Consider the following 13,547-nt stretch of genomic DNA (forward strand, 5'->3'; position numbering starts at 1 on the left):
TAGGACTGGAGCCTTAAGGTGACAGTGCTGCACTGACCTTACCTGACATTTGCTAGTGTTTTGGAAAGAACCAAACCTTTGTCTGGAACATATCCCAAGAGAGTCCACTGTGAAACCAAAATGGGAAGGGATAAAGAGGAAAACCAGAAGAGTATTTTCTTTGTTATTTTTCTTAAGCAAGAAAGACAGTTAATGAGAGAAGAGAATGTAAACTGAGATAAAAGTAGGAAAAGTATGTGGGAAGGCAAACATAGCAAATGAAACAGAGGAAGCTGGACTTGTACATGGTAAAATAAGTTTGATGAGCACAGCTGAGCTGTGCCTTCTCCTGTCTGAATTAACTTTTTGCCTATGTTCTGCTGCAAGTCCATATTTTGCTTGGAAATGTCTCTGTGATTAATAAGGCTGAGCTAAAAAGAGTAAATGGAAATTTCTTTTGGTGTGAAAGATGTGCAGGCAGTTTTCTGTGCCACAAAAGAGAGGTCTCTGCCTTGGTGTATATGTTTGCTGTAGCAGCTGTGCTCACTGGAGAAACCATGGGATCAGGGCTGGTTCCCATTGGACTGCTCACAGGTAGGAGCACCAGGGAGATGATCCACCAAGTCAGCACCTGCTCAGGCTGCTGTGCCAGCCTCTTGTGCCACAAAAACAAGTTCATGGGTGGTGGTTGTTGTTTTTTAAATGGAGGTTTCCGTGGGCTGTGCAGGAAATCTGAAGCTTTTCACAACAGTCACCTGTTACTGATTTTTTCTGTTTAGCAGCACCTCTCATCCTTCCTCCCCAACAAGATCCCAATGCTGCAGGCTCTAGAAAGGCCCTTTTGCCTTCAGCCCGCGTGGAGAGTAACCAAGATGAGAGAGTAACCAAGGATGTCACAAGCAAAAGATCCAGCAGCCAGGACTACGTGGCTTGAGCAGCCTCAAACAGCAATGTGCCATCAGCTGGGACATTTTGCACTGCAGGGGCAATGGCACAGCAGGTGTAGTCCAGCAGTGAGGGGAAGTGTGACCCCTACCCCAGCTGGGAGCAGCAAGTCTTCAGTAATGTCAATATCACATCATAGGGACAGCAAGGATGGTGGGCAGAAGTGTGGCCATCTGGACTAGGGCTCTGCTCAGACTCTTGTTCTGCAGCTCTTTGCCCTGGAGCCTGGGCTACGCCACACTGGTGTGAGAAGTGTTTGGCAGTGCTGCCCATCCCTGTCCAGTGCAGCCCCAGAAGTCTCTGTGCACCTCCTTGCAGCTGCAGCCCTTCACCTTGCTGCCCCAGCTTGTGCCTCTGTGCTGAGAGAAAGTGCTTTGCAGACATCTCATTTCAAGTATTTGTTCAAAGCAATTGGCTCAGGTGCTTTTAGATGATACCCCATGGAGGTCAGTCAAAACCATTAGTGTTCCCTAGGTGATCCAGGCAGTTACATTTACTGGCTAAAACACAGGCATGAGCTAAAGAGCTTCTGACATCCAGCCTGTCCTTGCTGCTGAAGACTTTGCATTTCAGTGGGGAACCATGAACTGAGTGAATGATAAAGCCTTTAACAGCCCTGAAGAAGAGGGCAGAGCATTGCCAATTTCTCCAATTTTTTAGAGGCAACTTTCATGTGACAGAACTCATGAGCCTTAATTCGCATCAAATGCAAAAGAAGTTTCTTACATAAGCAGAACTGCCAGCAGAAAACAGCCAATGACTTATCTGTGAGCTCCAGGGTAGCAGGGAAGCAGGCAAGTGGATGAGGAAGGGTCACTGACCTTTGCGTGCAGAGAAAATTCAAAGCACATTGTCTGCTGCCATTGTGCAAGTGAGAGGTGCTTGGCCCATGTCCAGCCTGCCAACATGAAAATGCAAAATTTCACAAATGGCAGGCGTGCAGGAATCCTTGTAGACGTGCAGAAATAAAATTACCCAAGCAACAAAGGGAGGAAGAAGAAACAAACAAATTTAAAGATCCCTAGGTTTCTTGCGGCTTCTCCCCGCTCATCAAAGTAGGCACATTTCCACCAGGACTTGTGGAAGATACAGCCATGGAGAGTGTCACAAACAAAAACAAGAGTAAAAATGGGGAAGGAAAAGCAGTTTAGGATGTGCATCTACTACTGTTCACTTAAAGCTATAAAATGATGACAGTGTCCTGATACAATGACTGAAGTTTGAGTTGAGTGTTTAAGTGGTGCTTCTAAAACCTTTCAGTACTGTGATTCATGCACATCTATGAATTCTGTGGTTCTGAAAAGGAAAAGAAAAAGGAAAACCTGGGGAAAATATGAGATACATTGCAAATGACCTCTAGATCAGGAGAGAAGGTATCTTCTATGACTGTGCTGTACCGAATGTGTCATAATTTCCTTGTGCTACTAACCAGTTCCTTTTCCTGGTCAGATTCCACGATGAATACTACTGCAGTGCCAACAGGTAATAACATATAGCAGGAATCAGTGCTTGGTGCCCCTTCTTGTGACTCTGGCAGAATGTTTTCTGCCAGAGTTTTGTTGCTGGTGTTGTTGTTTTTGTTGGTGTTGGGGGGATGATGATGATGTTTTTTGCAGCATACCAAAGGTTTGGTTGTGAAATGCTGAATTAGAAGCAGACTGCACCAATACGTTTTGTTTTTTTTTTTAATTTGGTTGTTGTTGGGGTTTTCTGTTTGGTTTGGTTTTTGTTTTTCTCATCAAAATTTATGGAGAAAAAGAAATCAACTGCAAGTTTACTACCAGGACTAAGGGTTTGGGAAACTGCCCTTTGCTCTGCCCCTTGGAGAGTCGCTTTGATGGGAGCGGAGTGGGCTGTGGCTCGTTGTGCATTAGCAGCTCTCCGCGCTCACCTGGCAGAGGTGCCAATAAGAGCAATGTACGGCAGCAGGGACTCGGCTCTGCAGCTGCGATCTGCGCTCGCCATTGCGAGGGCAGCTGCTTGCGCTTTATCGGACCGAGATGGGCTGCTGATAACAATGGCCGTGATTTCATCAGAGCGGGTGAGTCAGTGCTGCAGCGCGCTGCCGCCCTGCACGAAGGGATGTGCCGGCATCGGGAGTTGAGTCAGCTCACCGAAGGCTGCACAAGGAGGCCCGGAGCCAGCGCAGGGCGAGCAGTGGGAATGCACAGCCAGGAGGGAAAGGGGAAGGCGCGGCCTCCCCGTGCTGGCAGCAGGAGCTCTTAGATCACCTCGTCCTCGGCTGCGGACTCAGCAAAAGGAAAGCTTCCCTGGCAGTGAGCTGGCCACACAGCTTTCACATGAGCTGGGGATCCTTTCTTTAAAGGTCGTCCGGGAGATCGGAGTGCAGGCAGGAAAGCGGGAGAGAGCTCAGACCTGCTGCAGGCAGCGCCTCTCCTCCATGGAGGCTTACAGAAGCTCCGCTTCAGCAGCTGTAGGAATTTTGGGTTGGTTTGGTTTGGTTTTATTTTTAACAAAATAATTTGACCGTAGTCAAACTCTCAGTCACTCAAGCTATGCTCAACATTAACTCCGAGGAGAATGGATCATACTCAAGAGTTTTCAGGAGCAGAGGAATAAAAGCGAGAGGCACCTCGCTGCCCTGTGAAATCGCTGAATTACCAGAGCCACTCGTGCTGCTGCTGCTTCTCTCTCTGGCTGGGGTGCAGCTCTCGGTCACGTTTATCAGGCTGCAGAGCAGCCAGGGCTCACCAGTTTAAATCCTCAGCGTCAGCTGACCACAATAATCGCTGCATATTCTCATTTAACATGTGCACCCCTTGTAGAGCACGGGCGTTTCACAAACGCTGGAACCCCAGACATGAGCACCTGGAATTTAGGGCTCCAAAACTAAGAGGTAGGGCTCCAAGACACAAAAATGGGCGGTTTGCATTTCCGAGAAATGAAATGAAAAATCAAGCAGTGAAATGAAATCAAAATAAATGCAACGTCACTGAGTGAAATTAAACGAAATTAAATAAAAAATCAAGGAATCAAGTTAAATAAAACTTCAAGGAATGAAATGAAGTGAAATGTAAGAATCTAGACATTTCCTTTCATCGTCATTCAAGGAATGAAAAGGATATCAAGAAATGAAGACAAATGAAATGTAACTTAAAGGAAGGAAATTAAATCAGATTGATTGAAAGAAAATTAAAATTAGGGAAGTGCAATTAAATGAAATCTCAAGATTTAATTTTCTTTTGTGAAATGACAAAGCAAGGAATGAAATAAAATGAAACTTTATTTAATAAAAGGAAATTAAATAGAATTTTAAAATACAAAAAAGAAAAATAAAGGAAATTACAAATCAAGGAATGTAATGAAATTTAATGTATATCATGAAAATTAATGAAAGGACAAAGAAATTAAATTAAAAAATTTAAAAAGGAAATGTAACAAAAGGAAATTAAATAAAATCTTGAAATTTCATTTTCTAAAAGGAAATAAAATGACAAATTTCATTTGATTTCATTTTGTTACATTTCCTTCCATTTTGTCATTTAATTTCTTTTCCTTTTCTCCCATGAAGTTTCGTTTCAGTTCACTTCATTTTTTGATGTTTCATTTCATTTTTCATTTTCAGTTAATTTCATTGAATTTTCATTTCATGAAAGGAAATGAAATCTTGAGATTTCATCTAAATTCATTTCGTTATGTTTTCATTTCATTGCGCTTCATTTCATTTAAATTCATTTGCTTAAGTTTCAATTCATTCCTTTACTTTTCATCTCATGAAAGGAAATGATCTCCTTTAATTTAATTTCATTAAGTTTCGTTTAATGCAGCTGTCTTTTGTGTATGAGAAATTCACATTTGTGTTGACCACTTTGAGCATGGTTGAAAACTGAGGTTCATGAGTGGCTGTCCTCTTCCTTGTAGGACGTTTGTTCCCTGTGTGGACAAGGCCAGCCTGGCTCAGCTCAGTCACCTCAGCCTCCTGTTTGCATTGTGCCACTGTGTCCCTTCTCACTCCCACATCACCTGGGACCTCTTGTCTTCATCACTGTAGCTTCTGCATCCACAGCTTAAATCCTGCATCCACAGCTTAAATCCTTCATTTGGTTCTTAAATTCGTTGTGCAGTGTTCCTAAAGTCCACCGTCCCCATCACTTCATTCTCAAGAGTATGTAGATTTGTAAATTTGCTTTCCATTTCCTTATACCTACCATGGACATGAGTGTTCTCTCTCTTTTGTATGTGTGTGGGTTTCGTTTAATTTTTTTAAGTTTTGCAAGCATTATTTTACTATTTATTCTTACTGCTTCCAAGTTGCTGTAAGCACTTGGGAATGCTAAGTCCAGGCCAAGGCCCTGTAGTGCTGGCCCTGTGCCTGTGCCCCAGAGCTCTTGCATCTTCCAGCTGGCGATAAGAGGTGTACAGGCAAGTCGACAGGAGTAGCACCACTGTAGGACCACAATTCTTACCAGGAACAATCATTTTGTCTCACCTTGTCAGCTTGTAGTTGGCCATACAGGGCTGGCCTCCCCTCAACATCTGCACAGATGCTTAGGTCTTAAACTAGCCTGGAAGTCACTCAGGTCACTCCTGAGGTACGAATGATCCCAATTAATAAGGGATGAAGCAGAGAGAACCCATGAGATGCAGGAATACAGCGTCAGCAGCTTTGGCAGAACTTCGTGAAGTTTCACCTTGGTGTCATTGTCTAAGTCTTAGGAAGCAGCAGCCTGTGCTGGCTTAGTGGCAGAGCTCAGGCAGCAATTTGAAATTCAAAATTAAAATATGTCAACCAGGGAGAAAACAAAAAAGGGATCCTAATTATAAAATGCAGAAAACTGACAGAGAAACCTAAGTACATCAAAGACATAACCCTGACTGGAAACCTTAAAACAGTAAAGGATTTAAAGAAAATTTTGAATAACACTAGCAATGATACAGACTTAAGAACATTTACATTGATATAGGGAATGTAGGGGGCCTTGAGTAAGTTTTTATGGAACAAGCAATGTACGTTAATCTTGGCAAATTCTGTCCTATGGCTTTGTCCCTGGTTATACCCAAAACATCAGGGGTGAAAGGAAGACTACATGGAATCAATTCCCTGGACATCTCTGTGCTGAGAGAGGCTGTGACAGGTTCAGAAAATGAGACAGAAACTGATAGGGGAAGGGAAGAGGGTATTTTTCATTGATCAATGACTTCAAGTCCATGAGAGCCTCAGTGTCACACTGAATGGAGGGCAATGAAACGAGAAGTCACAAAGGTCCAAATCCTTACACGGGTCTTTATTTTCCACATCAGATATATTTATATTAATGGCATCTCATGCCCATTAATGGCATCTAATGCTTAACAGCTGCAGTGGAACTGCCTTGCATAAGTGGGAATTCAGTGTCTAACTGCACCTGAGCACCCGACCCTCTGGAAAGGGCTCTGCCAGCCCCTGCGGTGTCCCTGGAGCCTCTGCAGTGCAAGGGCTGCTGTGGGAGAGCAGCACATGGGATGGGAACAGAGCATCCTGTCCCTGCGGTGGAGGGGAGGTGCTGCACACAGGATACTCTGCTGTGGGCTGCTGACATCCTGGACCAAAGGTGATTACTCACGTCTTCATTTTCCTTCTCTGACTTCCCCACTAATGTTTCTTCCCTATTTCTATGAGCTCGTATGTGCGGAATGCTGCCTGTGGTCCACAAGGGCTATTATCTTCCCATCGTGCCAGCTTGATAGGCAGTAGAATGAGTGGGATACAGCACTAAGAGGTCATTAGCATTCAAACAGGTCCGGAGCTCACTTGGGGGTTTTGCATGACAGTGTTTTCCCATCTTCACCTCAGAAACAAGTGTTGATAAGCACGAGGGCAGTCACCAGTGGTGAAACTGGAAACATGAAATCAAACCTTGGTGGTGCCTGAGGGCAAGGAGGAGCTCACCTTGCACATTTGCTCACCTGCAGGAATGGGAGGTCATGAAATGCGGCCCAGAAAATACAAAATGTGCTATGGAGAGCTGGCAGTTTGCTTCCAGCACCTCTCCTCTGCTGTCCAGGGCAATCTCATGGTCTGAGAATTTCCTTTCCTTGTGTATAACATGCCAAGCAAGCATCTCTCTCCTGTCCTACACTGAGCTTGAGGGTCCCTAATTTTCAGTGCACACTAAAATGTTTGTGGACAGCTGTGTGTATGTCTGTGTCTGTAGAAGATTCAGTTAGTGCCTGCTTAGATTTGTGGGTATATGTTCTTGTTAGGAATTTCATCATTTCACCCAGAGTTTCCTTATGTGTAAAATGGAGATAATAACAGGTAATTACCAACCTGTCAGGGCTGCTGTGAGGACAAATTAACCAATGCTTGTGTGGGTGTTTGCAGATGAAAAGCATGATATTGGGACTAAATATAATGATTGAATATTACAGAAGAGAGTTTGTATTTACTATGGTGATTGAATATGAGTTGAAAGCACTTTGTAGGTGTTTCTTTCTTGTGCAGTACTGCGTATTTGTGGAAGGTGGAAAACTGGTGGAGCCATGTTTGGGGTATGTGTCAAAGAAATGGTTGAAATTCTTCTTTAACCTGAGAACCGACTGACTTTCTTCTCTCAACTAAATCTAATGCTGAACAAGGGACAAGGGAACAGAGGAATGAAAATGTGAGCAAGCTAGAGAGGAAGAGAATGAAAATGAAATGCAATTGAAGATTGTGATTTCAAACAACAAAAATGTAAAAAAAATGAAAGGGAAAATAAAAGCTAGGGGAAATGAGGACAGAGAAAAGGAAAGAAACCGCAGGGATTCATGGGTGTTACATTTTCTCAGTACGTGGAATTATGAGAAAGTAAAGACCAATTTAAGAGGCATCAGAAACAACAGATGAAAAGCATATGCAGGGAAAGAAATTTAGTGAAATGGGAAGGAAGCAAAAGATGTGCTTAATTATTTTTTGTTTTCATTTTGTTTAGTGTAATGACATAATTCTTTATTTTCCTATGGGTTGTTGAGAGGCACTTCTTTGCTAATCTAGAAGATGGTGCCAAGTATTTCAGATGCTTTTTGCATGGGTTCCATGGGCAGGCTGTTAAGAGTTAAGGTGTGGATGCATTTGTCAGCGTGAGAATGGCCCTGTCTGGTTTCATCTGGCTTTCATGCTGTCTCTGGAGAATTAATGGAACAAGTTCATTTCCATCAACTCCAGTGAAGCTGCACTGTGAGTGAATCAGAGCCACTCTCACTGCTAAATGTAGCTGTTGAACCCCTGGTCCAAAGTGTTCTTCAGGTTAAACCTGGAATGTTTTGTGATTAAGCCAAAATAATAAGACAAAAGCTTAATTGTTATGAACACTCTGAGCATGGTATGTTGGTGTGCAGGCTGCCCAGAGGAGTGGCAAGGAGAGGTGGACCACGAGAAGAGTCAGGTGGAAATAACCAATACACACAGAGTTCAGGGAGCTGACTGCCTTTCTTTGCAAATTGTCCTAGGCTGCAATGAAAATCATCCTTGCAGGGTCCTGTGGCCTGTTTGATTTTGCACCCTCTGGTTTGCCCTCTCTCACCCCCACCCTCCCTACTTCAACATCTCGCCAATTCCAGGATGGCCCCAGTTCTTCACCTTGCTTCATATCTCTTCCTTGCACCCCAAAACTTATTTTGGGCTGAGTCACTCTTACCTCAACTCATCGGCCTAAATTAATCTTTTGTGTAATTCAACTGACTGAAATTGATGTAAATTCAGTTACATCAGAGCTGAAATTAACACAGTCTGACTAAAATAGCACCTGCCTTTTCTACCGAACCAATGCCTGTCTCTTCCCCACCTCCACCCACATACCATGATATTAACATTTCTTTCTCCTCATTGCTCTTTCACTTATCCCACTGCCACAAGCAAGCTGTGCTCTCAGTGGTTGGTATTGCCCTCTCTGCTCCAGCATCCTGTTCTCCTTCATCCCACAGCACAGGCTGTTGGCAGGGCACTGCGTCCAAGCCCATGCAACAGCTTTGCATCTCCTATTGGATTTTCCTGTCCTTCACCACAGAGATGCACCATCCGAGTTCAGAGCCTATTTGCACTGAGCACTTCCTGTACCTGTAGAAATTATAGTCTTACTCCAAAGAATTTGCAAGTCAGAGTGCCATGATATACAAACAGGAGGAGGGAAGTTAGATGGAGGTGAAATTATTTGCCAAAGGTGGCCTAGCAGGACAATGGCAGAGTTGTGGGTGTCACACTCAAAGCCTCTCTTCCTTTTCCATTACTTCCTTTAAGCCAGCATGCCATTTCTCATCACCTCTTTTAACCCCTGTCTTTGGGCCTCACCCTGACACAGTGGCAAAACACCTCCTTTGCTTGCTTTCTCATTCCCTCTGGCTTTTTGAATTCCTCCAGTTTGCCCTTGGAGCCTGCTCAAGTTGGCTAGGCTTTCGTCAGACCTCTTGAAAAATCTGGGTGTTTGCAGCCAAAAATAAAATATGGCTTCTCTGGTTGAGGTGTACTTTATGTCTGGCAGCATGCTCCACCCTTTGCATCTGGGTATCTCTTTGGGGCAGGGATTTATTCCATAATTGCTCTAACTTATATATTATCATGGCATATGTATCTGCAGTGTTATGCAAACTGTAAAACTCCTAGTTCTAAAGGTCACCATGTATTTACCTTCCAAACACAGATGAGCTCAGAACAAAAGGGAATGGCAGGCTCATGAGGAGATGAAGGCAGGGAATCACCCTGATCTAACTAATTTGCCAAGGCAGTGTTCACAAAAGTTATGTAGTGCTGCAGACAAACAACCCAATCCAACTTCTGTGTCTTCCAGAGGAGTGAATTAATTTCCCAGCACTGCTGTGTAGTTCCACAGCAGTGGAGAGCAGCAGGGACACCCAGAGCAGGATGTTTCTCATCCTGTCAGGCTACCAAGTCTCCCATACACGTGGAGCTTCTCGTTCTGCAGTGTTGGGTGCCAGCTGTAGTTTCCTGGAGGTGGTGGTCAGAGGCTGGAATGTTGTACAGGCAGCTGTGCTAGATTTATCCCCAAGCTCACAAGAGCCTTGCTGCAGTTAATGGCCTTCAGGAGAGCCACTGTGCTACCTAGTGTGACCAAGGCCACCAGTGCATCCCACACGTGGCCTGTCAGTGTTACCCGAGCACTGGCATGAGCGATTGCTGAGCTGTGATTTGATTTTCACATTGCTCTGAAGTGTTGAAAGAGGATGACAAGTAATTTCCTTACCTGAGCTCATGAAGTGACCCCACTACATCCTATATGTGATTTCCAGGAGGACTGGGGATAAATTAAATGCTTGTGAGATGCAAAATTCTAAACCATTATTTGCATTCTTTCCCAAGAACATATTTTGTCCAGTCACAGCATTTACTGCGACTTAGGTCAATTGTCAGCATGAGGGGAAAAAATAAATCCAGACATTGCTTCCTGTACTAAGTGGAATTAGAGCCATGAAGACTGGACTCTCTCATTCTGATTGTCAGAGCAGAGATGCTCTGGTAGGGGCGGGGATCTTCCACAGGTTGCACTCTTTCCCAGGGGATGCAGCTGCTTCTCCAGTAGAAGAATATAAGTACAGGAGGGTGGGAAGAAGGTGTGGGGGTCTGGCAAGCAGAAACCTGTTCCTGAGCCAGCCGTGCTGGAAGAGTAAAAGGAAAAATTCCCAGGGTGACTCTCAAGGGAAGAATTTTAAAAGATCCCACCTAAGTATGACAGGGCAAAGAGAAAACAGTAGGTGAGTAGATAAGCTCAACACAAGGGGAGAGATAAGGATCCTTCATCATCAGGAGAAGGGGGGACAGGAATATGGATAAACTTAGAGATGTGGCTTATTTCTGCTGCAGCTTCTCCTCCCCCTCCCTTCCTCCTATGTGTTTTGCATGAGGGTGCAGCACAGTAACCTGTCACAAGCTTGAAATAAAGAGTACTGGGGGACAATCTGTCTGAAAAATACCCCTCTGCCAAAAAAAAATTCTCTTAAATATGATGATCAAAGCATTCAGGTATTAACAGATGAGAATGGTTTATGAATCTGGATTAGCTCAGAATCCATCTGAGTATTTTTAAACCTCTAAGACTGAAAGCTATAAATCTTCCTAAGAGAAATGCCATTTATTTTAAAATGAGGAGCAAAATCTTGATTAATTGAGTTGCAAAAGAAATGGATCTAAAAACAGGCACTGGAGGAACATGAGTGCATTATGCATTTGGGTTTTGCTTTTGGAAGAATTCAAAACCACATCTTGTTGCCAATGCTGATCTGAGAAGATGATATTCTAAGCCTAAGTTCAGGTGTCCATAGACCCAGGGAGGGATATTCCTGTGACATTATCTCAGGACCAGGACCATCCTTATGCCTCTAGTCGGTCAGCTGAGAAGTTCTTCCCTACTGAAGTCCAAGCAGAAATGTCTCCAGTATCAAAATAAAGGGGCTCTGTTGCTTTCCCTGTGTGTGGCTTTGGGGTGCCCAGGGTGTGTCCCTGCTTGGAGGGATGCTATGGCCTGGGACAAATTCTGCCGTGCAGTGTCTCAATGAAGCCACATGGTGGGTTGGCCGCACAAAGAGCAGCTGGAACAGGTGCAGGGAAGTCACCTGGTTCTTTTTCTATGACCTTGCTTCAGCATTTATAAAAGAAAAAAAAAAAAAGCAAATTAATTGTGAACATAAATGCCTGTGAAGTTTTGCTTTCACACCTCCAAAATGTCTGTCTGGAAACGGCCTTTCCAGAGGGAGGTTTGGTCGGCTCCTTTTATTTGCCTTCTCTGACTCACGGGAGTCACTTGCACCCACTCAATCCCGCCTGCACTGTGGCACTGCTGGCCAGAAGCACTGGCAAGTGAAAGGCAGGGATCTGCTGGAGCTAGTCGTGCTTCTGATGAGGTCATGAGCAGCCGATTTCTCCTCTGGATGATTTCTTCTTTGGATGTTTTTAAGCCAAATACACATCCGAGTCCCATGTATGCTGATCAGTAAAGGGCATCTTCAAAACCAAATTAACATGCTTCTACCACATCTTAAAATCTTCTGTATCTTTCTTTATGTTCATGAATCACAGATCAACTTGTTTCATCTCCAGGTCTAAGCCTACGCTTCAGCCTCCTGCATCTCTCCTCAGAGGGTTCCCTTTTTCCTTCCTATGCCACTCCCTTCACACAGTTTTGCATTTTTTGTGGGGGCCAAAGCGCTTCCTAACTATTCATTTTTGTATTTTTAGGGCCAGCTTCTAACTTCTCTCCTCTCTAGTCAAGCCTCACAGTTATATTCTTTCCCCCTCCTTATAAAAAACAGTTTTCTATTTTGCCATGGCTGTTTTTAGCCATCCTCTGGGATGTCTAAAACTTTGCAGATACCAGAGCCTCTTCTCTGCTTCAAGCTACTTTCCTTTTCTCCACTGAATATGCAGCTTTTCAAATGAATTTGTTCACTCTTGAACACTTCACGTCTCTCTTGCATCCCCTCCACTGACTCCCTTTTCCCCACCACTTTGGTTATAACTTTGCCATGTCTCATCATCAGCACATTACTCCATGTCCCACTTGCTCTTGCTGCACGGGCTGAAGGTCTGCACCACAGTACCTGGATAGTCCCTTTAATCACTTCCTGCCAGTCTGATACTCCTCCCTCCTGTCTCTGCCTGGGACACCCACCCCAGACTTCCTGGTCTGCTCCATTCCTCCTCCTGTTACCTCCCACCTGAGCGTTTTCTTTCCCAGAGAGCTGACAGCAATGCCCGCTGACAGGTGGCCAGTGCACAAATAAGTGCACAATGATGCAGACTTGTTGCTGTCTTAATTTTTCAGTGCCCCCATTCCTGGTGTTCCTTTGCCTATAAAGCACGCCGTGATTTGAGTGCTACATAATTATAGCTGCAATTAAGCATCCTATTCAGAAGCTGTATTGCTGGTTCCTTGCTGTTTTCTTTAGCCAGAGCTTCCATTCAGGATTTGGCTCATCTGCAAAGGGACTCTACAGCTGTCTTTCTTAATTTCTTCCCCTCACCTCCTGCAGGGGAAACCAAAGAAAATGCAGGTGATGCTGGTTTGAGATTTCATTTTTTAGCTCTTCTCTATAGCAGTCCTGTGAAGTAGAGTAGTATTTTCCTAATTTTAGAGAATGGGAACTGAGGCACAGCAGATGACTTGGCCAAGGCCCCTCAGGGTAGCTCAGCTGAATTGCACCCAGTTTGAGTCCCTGCCTGTATGGGTGTTGAAAGAGCAAGAGACCAGGGTGTCAGCATTATTTCTTACAGGAAACTGCTTAAAAAGTGCTGCCCTGTGGAGAGGAGCAGACAGGGAAAACAGCTAAAGGTCTTTCTGTGCATGCTCAGTCAGCAAATACCTCGCTGCAAGACATGAGCCTGTGAACGCAGTTGTTCCTTTCTGCTCTCTTCAGAGGACTCTCTTACCTATTTACACTCACATGGAAACATGTGAGTGGGAGGCCAGAAGCTCTCGACTCGACTCATTTGCGGCAATTCTCCAGTTCAGCAGCTAGGTTTTCTCCCTGAGGCGGTGTAATGTGACAGAAAGGAAGCTTCTGAAAGCATTTCTTCATCCTCAGGATTGCAGGCTGTCACTGCTGCTGCAGAAGTGACACACCTGCCTGCCACCGCCTGCAGCTCTTCGGGTTGCTGGAGGGCAAATGGGGAAAGCAGGAGCTTCTTCCTCTCC

This window comes from Melospiza georgiana, chromosome 4, assembly GCF_028018845.1.
Source record: "Melospiza georgiana isolate bMelGeo1 chromosome 4, bMelGeo1.pri, whole genome shotgun sequence".
NCBI classification, from domain to species: Eukaryota; Metazoa; Chordata; class Aves; order Passeriformes; family Passerellidae; genus Melospiza; species Melospiza georgiana.